The 13,959-nt window shown below is 41.9% G+C and overlaps 1 long non-coding RNA gene across 1 annotated transcript; it reads right to left on the bottom strand.

The window, feature by feature from the left end:
- Positions 1 to 6,872: 6,872 nt before the first annotated feature.
- Positions 6,873 to 9,230, bottom strand: LOC310876541. Its single transcript, XR_014570730.1, has 3 exons — positions 9,027 to 9,230; positions 7,915 to 8,181; positions 6,873 to 7,042 (listed from the first exon to the last, which is right to left on the bottom strand). It is a non-coding gene; the product is annotated as an uncharacterized lncRNA (long non-coding RNA).
- Positions 9,231 to 13,959: the final 4,729 nt, after the last annotated feature.

Below are 13,959 nucleotides of genomic sequence, written 5' to 3'. Positions count from 1 at the left end.
AGATTCCATGTGATTTCGCAGAGAAATGGAAAGACTGGCTTAAAGAGCTCAACCTGATTTCGGACCTTAGAGTCCAGAGATGCCTTAAGCCACCAAACTTCGAAACCTCGAGCGCACAACTGCACCACTTCTGTGATGCGAGTGAGCGGGGCTACGCACGGTCAGTTACCTGGCTTAAACTGACCAGCAACAGCGGACTAACTCACATTGCTTTTGTCATAGGCAAAGCAAGCGTTGCACCTCTGAAAGTGGTGACTATACCGAGACTCGAACTTGCAGCTGCTGTCCTTGCTGCACAGATGGACAGGATGCTAAGGAGAGAGCTCGATTCGATAACAGATTCTGTCTTCTGGAAAGACAGCACCTCGGTCCTGAAATACATCTTAAACGACACCCAGAGATTTCAGACCTATGTGGCTAACCGAGTATCAACTATTCCAGATGCTCTCCAAACTCCGAACCAAGTACTGGATCATCAAAGCCAATTCTGCTGCAAGAAAGATAACCCGTGAGTGTGTGCTCTGCAGGCGATGGCATGGCACTGCTCTACAGCAAAAGATGGCAGACCTGCCTCTAAATCGAATAACACCTGACCTGCCCCCCTTTACCCACACTGGCTTGGACTACTTCGGTCCTATCGAAGTCAAGAGGGCCCGAGTAAAGTGAAAATCACCACTGTCCCTTGTGCTGGCTGGCGTTGTTTGAAATACGTAAGGATTCTGACGAGAGTATCCGTCAATGTTAGCACCATCTTTGTGTATTGTATAAGACCAGAGCTTTCCTTCTCTCATGTCACATGTGAACGTAACAGTCTCTCCAGTAAATGCTGGGTTGGGTTGCACGGACAGAACAGCTGGAGGTCTCTCTACACAAACACATGCATGGATCAATAATGTGTTATGAATCTACAGCAACACATTGTGGAATAAAGTGGGATGTAGTTGTGAAATAGTGTGTTTATAACTCACCGACAGAGATATAAACTGAGCTGCTGTAATGTGTGTAGTATGTTGGGTCTCCTCTCCCTCCTCGACACCGGTATTGTCCACTCTCTGAGACACTGGAGGGAGTGAATGTGTAGGTTGATCCACCTGTCTTCACTGGTGTAGACTCTCTGTACCAGTAGATGCTCCATGAAGCTGTACTGTCTTCCACAGTACAGGTGAGAGTCACACTGTCAGATACCAGTACACTGGTTCTGTCTGATACCAGTGTAGACGTTGGTTTAGCTGTGTGGTTTATGACAGAGAAAGAAAACGACACTCGTGTGAAGTGAGGCTCTTATCATCATACATTACATCATCATCATCACATTCCGTGGTACAAAGACACAAAGCTGTGAAAAAATGAATACGTTTTATTTCATAAATAAATAAAAACTTAAAACAAGTGTTTTTTTTAAACACAGACACACACACACACACACACACACACACACACACACACACACACACACACACACACACACACACACACACACACACACACACACACACACACACACACACACACACACACACACACACACACACACACACACACACACGCGCTGCTGACTATCAAGTCCTATTTCCCACATCCTTACATTCATCTCTTTATGGCTACAGTACTACAGAACCATAGTTAAACCATCATATTAATGTCATGTTATTATCATGAACATAATGTCAGTGAGTAAGTGATGACTTACCTGATACCATCAAGGTGAATTTATCACTTTGTTTCACAACCAGGTTATTCCCTGTAAGACGACCGGTACACTGGTATTCACCACTGTCCGTTGTGCTGGGTGGCGTTGTTTGAAATACATAAGGATTCTGACCAGAGTAGCTTTTAATGTTAGCACCATCTTTGTGTATTGTATAAGACCAGAGCTTTCCTTCTCCCATGTCACATGTGAACGTAACAGTCTCTCCAGTAAATGCTGGGTTGGGTTGTACGGTCAGAACAGCTGGAGGTCTCTCTACACAAACACATGCATGGATCAATAATGTGTTATGAATCTACAGCAACACATTGTGGAATAAAGTGGGATGTAGTTGTGAAATAGTGTGTTTATAACTCACCAGAGACAGAGATATAAACTGAGCTGCTGTAATGTGTGTAGTATGTTGGGTCTCCTCTCCCTCCTCGACACCGGTATTGTCCACTCTCTGAGACACTGGAGGGAGTGAATGTGTAGGTTGATCCACCTGTCTTCACTGGTGTAGACTCTCTGTACCAGTAGATGCTCCATGAAGCTGTACTGTCTTCCACAGTACAGGTGAGAGTCACACTGTCAGATACCAGTACACTGGTTCTGTCTGATACCAGTGTAGGCGTTGGTTTAGCTGTGTGGTTTATGACAGAGAAAGAAAACGACACTCGTGTGAAGTGAGGCTCTTATCATCATACATTACATCATCATCATCATCACATTCTGTGGTACAAAGACACAAAGCTGTGAAAAAATGAATACGTTTTATTTCATAAATAAATAAAAACTTAGGACAAGTGTTTTTTTTAAACACAGACACACACACATACACACATATCATGACAGAACTCTGATTACCGGAGATTGCAACCTGCACATGGACACTGCGTCGGATCCTGTAGCCAAGGGCTTCCTAGATCTATTACATTCATTTGATTTCGCTCAACACATTGTGGGGCCAACCCATAAACATGGCCACACCCTGGACTTGGTGATCACTAGAGGTCTAACCATCACTATTAACGATATGATCGAGAGGCCTGAGCTATCGGACCACCTTTTGCTGTGTTTCAGTATGGCTGTCCCTGATGTTGAGAAAAATAACACTGAATATACCATGACAAAGCGTTTTTTTAGCTCTTCTGCAGCCGATGAGTTCTCTCGTCATCTGGGCCCTCCCCTGCCCGATACTCCCCCAGTAAATGATATGGTTCAAATTTTTAATCTTAAACTAGAGTCAGCCCTTGATATAGTGGCTCCTTTTAAAACAAAAAAGAAACATAACACCAGAGTAACGCCCTGGTTAAATGAGCATACACGCTCACTGAAGCAAGAATGTCGTAGAGCTGAGCGAACTTGGAGAAAACATAAACTCACCATCCACTTAGAGATTCTTAAAAAGTCAACAGTCGCCTATAACAAAGCCTTACGTCTAGCAAGGCAGGCATATTTCTCTGGCATTATTAATGAGAACAAGAATAATGCCAGAGTCCTTTTCTCTACCATTGATCGACTTTTAAACCCCCCCCAGTCCTACAAACAGTCATTCCCGGCCTCTAAAGCTAAGTGTAATGAGTTTGCATGCTTTTTTGATAACAAAATCTTTAACATTAGAGCTGATATTATGAATGGTGCTGCTGCTAGCGCAAACCTTCAAACAGCAGCTCATGGTCCCAGGGTAGATCTCTCCAGGGGGAGCCTATTATCGTTTTGCGCAATTGATGAAGACGAACTCCGCAAAACCATATCACAGATGACATCTTCCTCCTGTTCAGTGGATACAATTCCCACCACCTTTCTCAAAGAGGTCTTAGACAGTGTGATTGGAGACATCCTAAAAATTGTAAACAGCTCTCTACTAACTGGCGTCTTCCCAGATTCACTGAAGACGGCCGTGGTTAGGCCCCTTCTCAAAAAACACAACCTGGATCCCTCTGTTTTAGGTAACTATCGTCCCATTTCAAATCTTCCCTTTCTGGGCAAGGTTTTAGAAAAATGCATCTCTCATCAATTGGATTTATTTATACAGAACAATAATGTGCACAACAAATTCCAATCTGGCTTCAGAAAAAATCACAGCACAGAAACTGCACTGGTAAAAGTAATGAATGATCTTAGGGTGTCTGCTGACAAGAAACATGTATCCGTTCTCTTACTTCTAGATTTAACGGCTGCATTTGACACGATTGACCATTCAATTTTAATACAGCGTCTGGAGCACTGGATAGGCCTGTCTGGTACGGCCCTGTCCTGGTTCTCCTCCTACCTTTCAAACAGAAGTTACTTTGTCAATCTAGCCGAGTTTGACTCAGACAAACACAACATCAGCTCTGGTGTCCCACAAGGCTCGATTCTTGGTCCTCTGCTGTTCTCCTTATACATTTTGCCATTGGGTGAACTCATTTCCAATCACGGAGTCAATGTTCATTTCTATGCTGATGATACCCAGCTTTATCTTTCTGTGGCCCCTGATGATCCCTGTGCTTTAGACCCGCTGTTGACCTGTCTGTCTAGCATCAAATGTTGGATGAGTGAGAACTTTCTCAAGCTAAATGAGGATAAGACAGAAGTTCTTATAATCGGTTCTAGCGAGCAAAAAGAATCAATAATTAGCAGACTTGGCAACATGACTGTAGAAAGTAACGGTACGGTAAAGAACCTGGGGGTTATCATTGATTCTGAATTGAATTTTAATTCACACATTAATCATGTTACCAAGATTGCCTTTTTTCACCTTAGAAATATTGCACGAATCAGAGCCTATTTGTCCTTGGACGATGCAAAAACGTTAATCCATGCCTTTGTTTTTTCTCGGCTTGACTATTGCAATGGACTTTTTTCAGGACTCCCTAAGAAAACGACTGACAGATTACAACTTGTCCAAAATGCAGCAGCTAGAGTCTTAACTAGAACTAAGATGAGAGAACATATTACTCCAGTTCTGGCATCACTTCACTGGCTTCCGGTTGTTTTTAGGATCGACTTTAAAATTCTGTTACTTGTCTATAAAGCTCTCAATGGTCTCGCACCTCCGTACCTCTGTGACTGCCTACCTAGATATGTCCCTAGCCGCCCCCTCAGGTCCTCCAATGCTGGCCTACTTGAAGTGCCTAAAAGAATGCGCACAAAAAAGTATGGTGAGGCAGCTTTTTGCTTCTATGGCCCAACAGCCTGGAATAAACTTCCATTCGAGCTCAGACACGCACCTTCTGTAGACATTTTTAAATCTCAACTCAAGACTCACCTCTTCACCCTTGCTTTTAGTTGAGTTTTATTTTTATTTTTTATTTATTTTTATGTGTTTTTATTTATCTTATGCTCTTATATTCAGTTTTGTTCTCTGCTATTGTTTTATCTTTTTTAAGTACTTGTGTTTTATTGTATTTTATTTGTGTCCTGCCCTGTGAAGCACTTTGAGCTGCATTTATGTATGAAAAGTGCTATACAAATAAAGTTTATTATTATTATTATTATATACACACACACACACACACACACACACACACACACACACACACACACACACACACACACACACACACACACACACACACACACACACACACACACACACACACACACACACACACACACACACACACACACACACACACACACACACACACACACACGCGCGCTGCTGACTATCAAGTCCTATTTCCCACATCCTTACATTCATCTCTTTATGGCTACAGTACTACAGAACCATAGTTAAACCATCATATTAATGTCATGTTATTATCATGAACATAATGTCAGTGAGTAAGTGGTGACTTACCTGATACCATCAAGGTGAATTTATCACTTTGTTTCTCAACCAGGTTATTCCCTGTAAGACGACCGGTACACTGGTATTCACTGTCCGTTGTGCTGGGTGGTGTTGTTTGAAATACATAAGGATTCTGACCAGAGTAGCTTTTAATGTTAGCACCATCTTTGTGTATTGTATAAGACCAGAGCTTTTTTTCACATGTGAACGTAACAGTCTCTCCAGTAAATGCTGGGTTGGGTTGCAGGGTCAGAACAGCTGGAGGTCTCTCTACACAAACACATGCATGGATCAATAATGTGTTATGGGCCCAGGCCGTAGCGTAACGGTCTGGGCACCGGACTGGTGATCCAGTCGCGGTGTGCCGCGGGTTCGACTCCCGGACCCGACACGGCCTTTACCGCATGTCATCCCCCCATCTCTCTCCCGTTTCCTGTCAGCCTACTTTCTATCCCTTAAAAAATCAATAAAGGCGTAAGCCGCAAAAAAATATCTTAAAAAAAAATAATAATAATGTGTTATGAATCTACAGCAACACATTGTGGAATAAAGTGGGATGTAGTTGTGAAATAGTGTGTTTATAACTCACCAGAGACAGAGATATAAACTGAGCTGCTGTAATGTGTGTAGTATGTTGGGTCTCCTCTCCCTCCTCGACACCGGTATTGTCCACTCTCTGAGACACTGGAGGGAGTGAATGTGTAGGTTGATCCACCTGTCTTCACTGGTGTAGACTCTCTGTACCAGTAGATGCTCCATGAAGCTGTACTGTCTTCCACAGTACAGGTGAGAGTCACACTGTCAGATACCAGTACACTGGTTCTGTCTGATACCAGTGTAGACGTTGGTTTAGCTGTGTGGTTTATGACAGAGAAAGAAAACGACACTCGTGTGAAGTGAGGCTCTTATCATCATACATTACATCATCATCATCATCATATTCTGTGGTACAAAGACACAAAGCTGTGAAAAAATGAATACGTTTTATTTCATAAATAAATAAAAACTTAGGACAAGTGTTTTTTTTAAACACAGACACACACACATACACACATATATACACACACACACACACACACACACACACACACACACACACACACACACACACACACACACACACACACACACACACACACACACACACACACACACACACACGCACGCTGCTGACTATCAAATCCTATTTCCCACATCCTTACATTCATCTCTTTATGGCTACAGTACTACAGAACCATAGTTAAACCATCATATTAATGTCATGTTATTATCATGAACATAATGTCAGTGAGTAAGTGATGACTTACCTGATACCATCAAGGTGAATTTATCACTTTTCACAACCAGGTTATTCTCTGTAAGACGACCGGTACACTGGTATTCACCACTGTCCGTTGTGCTGGGTGGTGTTGTTTGAAATACATAAGGATTCTGACCAGAGTAGCTTTTAATGTTAGCACCATCTTTGTGTATTGTATAAGACCAGCGCTTTCCTTCTCTCATGTCACATGTGAACGTAACAGTCTCTCCAGTAAATGCTGGGTTGGGTTGCAGGGTCAGAACAGCTGGAGGTCTCTCTACACAAACACATGGATCAATAATGTGTTATAATAATAATAATAATAATAATAATAATAATAATAATAATAATAATAATAATAATAATAATAATAATAATAATAATAATAAATATTATCAATAATGTGTTCTGATTAAGACCATGCAGTGTAATATAGTGGAACAGAGTAGAGCAGTGGGCGTGGTTTTCTGGTTCCACTGAAAGATCACCCATTCATTTTTCCCGTAGAGATTTGCTAAAATATTTATATGAATTATTGTAAAGGAGCATTCAGTGATTTGAGTGATTTGGAAACCCCCCCGGTCCACCCCGGTAACATGCTGTACGCACTACAGTGGGGAAACACACAACAGGCCAACAGCACGCACATCCTGATTGGATGTGTGTACTGCCCCCGCCCTGCCCGGACAAAACCAAAGTCTCTTTGAGAAAGAATGAATGGCCGATTTTTTTCAGTGGAACCAGAAAAGCACGCCCACTGCTATCAGAGATGGGCAAAATACATTGAAAATGTATTTTGATACAAAATACAAATACTAGGTCAAAATAATTTTCTAAATACAAAATACAAAATACATCTTCCATCCCAGCAAAATACAAATTACAAAATACAGAAAAAATATTTCAAATACGTATTTCAAATACATGTATTTCAAATACTGCCCATCTCTGATGGGCAAAATACATTGAAAATGTATTTTGATACAAAATACAAATACTGGGTCAAAAAAATGTATCTAAATACAAAATACATCTCATTTCTTCCATCCCAGCGAAATACAAATTACAAAAACGTATTTCAAATACATGTATTTCAAATACTGCCCATCTCTGACTGCTATGCCCTGAAATAGTGTGTGTGAAACTCACCAGAGACAGTGATCTGAACCGGGTTACTGTACTGTGTGTAGTATGGTGGGTCTCCTCTCCCTCCTCGACACCAGTAGATTATCTCTGGGTCACGGGGCCTGAATGTGTAGGTTGATCCATCTCTCTTCACTGGTGTAGACTCTTGGTTGTCTCTGTACCAGGAGATGTCCCATGGAGGTATACTGTCTTCCACAGTACAGGTGAGAGTCACACTGTCTGATGCCAGTACACTGGATCTGTCTGGGGCCAGTGTAGGCGTTGGTTTAGCTGTTATTAATGAAAGAGACATGATAGAAGTGTGTAAATACATATTGAGTCTCCCATAAGCTTGAATTAAAGAGCATCTTACACCAAAAAGAAAACATTACACCAAGAAATAAAAACAGGACAAATGATGTAGTACAGGGGAGGACCACACTTATTTATTTATTTTACTTGAGAGCACATTCAAAATGACCAGCTCAACAAGATCCCACCCCTGAAAATAATTTAAATATGTCCCTTAAACATGTACCTTTGGAATTGCAGAGGTGGCGTTACATTTGTCCAAGACAAATGCACTTGGATAGAGGCCAGGCTTTTCTTTGTATTTTCTTTGTAATTAATGTTAATTTGTAAAAAAAATTACTGAGTTTGAACTGACAGGCCCTTTTGATGTCAATCAAGTAAGTCACCTCAATTCAAATAGTTTTTTATATAAGCACATTTTAATTAAATATGAGAGAGAGAGAGAGAGAGAGAGAGAGAGAGAGAGAGAGAGATATGAAATACCATATACCACAGTAATTTGCTTGATGTACTATAAAACGTCATATTGTCTCACACACACACACACACACACACACACACACACACACACACACACACACACACACACACACACACACACACACACACACACACACACACACACACACACACACACACACACACACACACAATAATGCCCACCTCTGCCCTGAAGCAATGCTGATTATCAAGTCCCATTTCCCACATCCTTACAGTACATTCATCTCTTTATGGTTACAGTACTACAGAACCATAGTTAAACCATCATATTAATGTCATGTTATTATCATGAACATAATGTCAGTGAGTAAGTGATGACTTACCTGATACCATCAAGGTGATTTTATCACTTTTCACAACCAGGTTATTCTCTGTAAGACGACCGGTACACTGGTATTCACCACTGTCCGTTGTGCTGGGTGGTGTTGTTTGAAATACATAAGGATTCTGACTAGAGTAGCTTTTAATGTTAGCACCATCTTTGTGTATTGTATAAGACCAGAGCTTTCCTTCTCCCATGTCACATGTGAACGTAACAGTCTCTCCAGTAAATGCTGGGTTGGGTTGCAGGGTCAGAACAGCTGGAGGTCTCTCTACACAAACACATGCATGGATCAATAATGTGTTATGAATCTACAGCAACACATTGTGGAATAAAGTGGGATGTAGTTGTGAAATAGTGTGTTTATAACTCACCAGAGACAGAGATATAAACTGAGCAGCTGTAATGTGTGTAGTATGTTGGGTCTCCTCTCCCTCCTCGACATCGGTATTGTCCACTCTCTGAGACACTGGAGGGAGTGAATGTGTAGGTTGATCCACCTGTCTTCACTGGTGTAGACTCTCTGTACCAGTAGATGCTCCATGAAGCTGTACTGTCTTCCACAGTACAGGTGAGAGTCACACTGTCAGATACCAGTACACTGGTTCTGTCTGATACCAGTGTAGGCGTTGGTTTAGCTGTGTGGTTTATGACAGAGAAAATAATCACACTAGTGTGAAGTGAGGGGCGCTCTTATCATCATACATCATCATGCATCATCACATTCTGTGCTCGGCCAATCAAATCATCATATTATGAGGCACAAAGACACAAAGCTGTGCATAGGAGCACCCCTCAAAAAAAAACTTAGGACAAGTGGGTTTTTTAAACACACGCACACATCTACGCCGCACGCACACAATACCACCTTCTCTGTCCTGAAGCACTGCTGATTATCAAGTCCCATTTCCCACATCCTTACAGTACATTCATCTCTTTATGGCTACAGTACTACAGAACCATAGTTAAACCATCATATTAATGTCAGTGATGAGTAATTGCCTGATACCATCAAGGTGATTTTATCACTTTGTTTCACAACCTGGTTATTTCCTGTAAGACGACCGGTACACTGGTATTCACATATGGAGCTCTGTTTACGTGTCTTGCAAGTAGAGCCATACATCTGGAGATGGCCTACACCTTTGATACAGACTCCTGTATTTCTGCACTCCGAAGGTTTATCTGCAGAAGAGGCCAAGTGAGAGAAATTGTTTTGGACAACGGAACTAATTTTGTTGGAGCCGAACGAGCACTTCGAGAGGCATTCGACCACCTAAACCTTCAAAAGATCCAGCATTCGGTTCAAGCTGAAGGTATGAAGTGGACATTCAACCCACCCTACGGTCCTCATCATGGAGGCATATGGGAGCGCCTCATCCACGTCATCAAAAAGATCCTCTACTCAATCACAAAGGAAAAAACCCTGGACGATGAGTGCCTCCAAACAGCTTTATGCGAGGTGGAGGCCATCATGAACGATCGCCCTATCACGACTGTATCCGAGGATGCAAAAGACCCCGAGCCATTAACACCTAACCACCTGCTTCAAATTAAAGGAATGCCCATTCTTCCACCTGGACTGTTCGGGGAGCATGACGGCTATTCCAGACGAAGATGGAAACAGGTCCAATATATATCAGACCTCTTCTGGAAACGTTGGACACGTGAATACCTTCCTTTGATGCAGGAGAGACAAAAGTGGAACGAGGTGAAGGGAAATCTAAAGCCTGGAGACTTAGTGCTCATTATCGATGAAAACTCACCTCGCAACTACTGGCCCATATGGGCCGCATCATGGAAACCTTTCCCGACAAATGGGGACATGTACGCCGTGTCAAAGTGAAGACACAGAATGGATCATTGGAGAGGCCCATTACCAAGCTGTGTCTCCGAAAGACATGATCTGACAAGCATGAAATATAGAGGGTCCCCCCCCCCCCAAATACCATTATTTGGGGGGGGGGGGGGGGTCCCCAGTTAAAATACCATTATTTTGGGGTGTCTCCAGTTCAAATACCATTATTTGGTGGGGTCCCCAGTTCAAATATCATTATAATAATAATAATAATTATCATTATTATTATTTATTTAGTTGTCATAGTCCAGTAGTGATTTTAGTCAGATTTTCTACCTCTAAATCCCTGATAAAAGTAATAGAAATAGTAATAATACACAATATTGAATATTTATTCTAAATGTTTTGCAACATCTCTCACCTGGTGGTGGTGTCGGGCATGTCAGCGTCCTCTCCATCAGCAGGATGTCAATATGAGCCGTCAGTCGGGTGTTCTCCTGGGTCAGGTTGCTCTTCTCATGTTTTAGTTCAGTAATCTCTGCATTCATGTTTCGCTTCTCATGTTTTAGTTCCGTAATCTCATTCAACAGCTGGGCCAGGGTCAGGGCGTCGCAGTTGGGCTTCTGGACATCTGTAACAATAGGATTGTTAGGTTTTGTTACCTTGTTTCTACACGGACCGATTTCAGTGTGAGTCACCACCAGTGCAGTGGAGCTGACAGATTGTAACATGCTACGTTCTACATGAAACTTGAATAAATGTGTAAGCAGCTACAGGTGCTTTAATCATCCGTTCTTGGAGTATGAGAGGCAGGAATGAAACATCATCCAGGGTCAGGTTGTTTGTGACTGAATTATCTGCAAACAGAGACCAGAAGGTGATACTAAACACAGCTGTGACTGATATAAGAGTGAGTTAGAAAACATCTCTACTTAGCGACACCGCAGCCTGGGGTTATGCAGCAACATAATGTTTGTTGAAAATGGATGCCATCTTGAAAACTAGAAGCCATATTGAATTTATTTTGGCACCATTGAATTTGTCATAAAATCATTATACTCTGTTCAGACGTTCAAGCTCTGCACTGAAAAACCTTTCATTTGATGTGATGTGATGTAAAGTTGGACCTAGGCATTATTAATGCCAAATGCCAATTCTTCTGAAATATTGACTTCATCTGCTGGACTAATTAGCGTGGTTTGGAAAATCAGAAAAGACTTAAAGGACAACTTTAGTTTTTTTTCAACCACGGTTCGTGTTTTAGGTTGTTATTAGAGAAAGTAAAAGATGATTCATTTGCTGCTTTCTTTCATTTTAGCGATTTTAGCTATTTTTCACAGGGGGCGGGGACATTCGAACATGGTACCCCCATGTTCGAATATGTATTTTCTTTTACAAAATTTTATAGCGATTGTTTTTTTGTTTTTTTTACTATAGTCATACTAGACCCCAGGAAATTACATCTGGCCACAATCCCAGGTTTTTCTTGTTGAATTACATAAAATAATGGAACCCTCAAATCATCATAAAGTGTTTGCTACAATAACACATGAAATGGATTTAATTTCAGGTCACCTGTGTGACATGAAGGTACAACGATAAGGGTGCATGTGTTTAGTCTGACACCTCACCCAAAACCCTACCCTAACCCTGACTGTCTTAAAGGCCAGGTATGTATCTTGGGAGCCATGGCAGGGTGATTATTGTGATTGATTGATTGAAATATTAATTAACAGTTTGCTTTAACGGCCACGCATGTTGTCGGACAGTCTGACCAACGTATATACGCCCCAAAAGATACACCCCACATTTGTACCTTCATAGCTTTTAGCAGCAGCTACAATCTATGTTGGTCTGGATTCAACTTGAGCTGCAAAGCTACAATCCATGTTGATCTGGATTCAACTGCAGCTGCAAAGCTACAATCCATGTTGATCTGGATTCACCTGCTGCTGCAAAGCTACAATCCATGTTGATCTGGATTCACCTGCTGCTGCAAAGCTACAATCCATGTTGATCTGGATTAAACTGCAGCTGCAAAGCTACAATCCAAGTTGATCTGGCTTCAACTGCAGCTGCAAAGCTACAATCCAAGTTGATCTGGCTTCAACTGCAGTGAAGTATTATTATATATCACGTGTTGTTTAACCATTTCCACTCACATCCGTAGATGTGTTGAAGTCCCTGGCGGTCATCTGCTGGCAGCTGGAAGTTCTCAGTGTCCATCCATTGGTAGTTGGGATGCATGATGGACGATGTGTCGTCGGAGTGATCCAGACCCAGGCTGTGGCCCAGCTCATGGACCGCTACCAGAAACACATTGTAGGAACCTGGATGGATGGAAGAAGAGCATTTTGAGTTGCAATGTGGGAACCTTCAGTAAAAGAAAAGAAAAACAGGGTTTTGTTATCCCTTTGTTTTTTGCGTCTGGGGGCACCACCTCTTTTGTGTGTAGAAATAGCAACTTGGTCTGGCCCCTCCCCCTTCTTAGATCACTTCCTCCCTTTTTATCAACAACAACAACAACAACACTATGTGGGCAGACCACAGAACAGAAGATTAATTAGGTCAATGTTCTGCACCAAAACCACCTTACTATAAACCAGGGAGAATAGAGCACCGAAGTCCTGACGTAACTCGCTCATCCCGACCATTCCCCTGGTTCGCGGAAGTAATGTCTCTATGGAGAATAACATGGGGTGATCTTAATATCGTCTACTATAAGCGTTGTGGTCCAAAAATAAACAAGCTGTCTCGGCGTTATTGTCAGGGAGGTGTCTCTGTATCGTTTGCAAAAGTCAGTCACTCATATTATGATACAGTCTGCTTCTAGCGAAAATCTAACTAATTCAGTAGCAGTAACATTAGCGTTTTCTCTCAGTCAGTTGATTCTTCATATCCATATGAGTGAAACGGCCGGGATGACATGTTTATTTTTCAAACACAGTTGTTATAATGAGGCGATCTCAAATCGCCTCAATGGGGATTTCAATGCAACTAAACAAATACATGAACCTGGGGACTGACGCCCTCTACTGAAAGTGACGTCAGACTTCGGTGCTCTATACTGCAATGTACAAAATCTCCTCTCGGTGGGAGGAGCCAGACCGAGAACATTCAGCACACCTGCACTCGG

This window comes from Protomyctophum parallelum (assembly GCF_964188405.1).
Source record: "Protomyctophum parallelum genome assembly, chromosome: 19".
In the NCBI taxonomy this organism is placed as follows: domain Eukaryota; kingdom Metazoa; phylum Chordata; class Actinopteri; order Myctophiformes; family Myctophidae; genus Protomyctophum; species Protomyctophum parallelum.
This window is presented reverse-complemented; position numbering and strand designations above follow the sequence as displayed.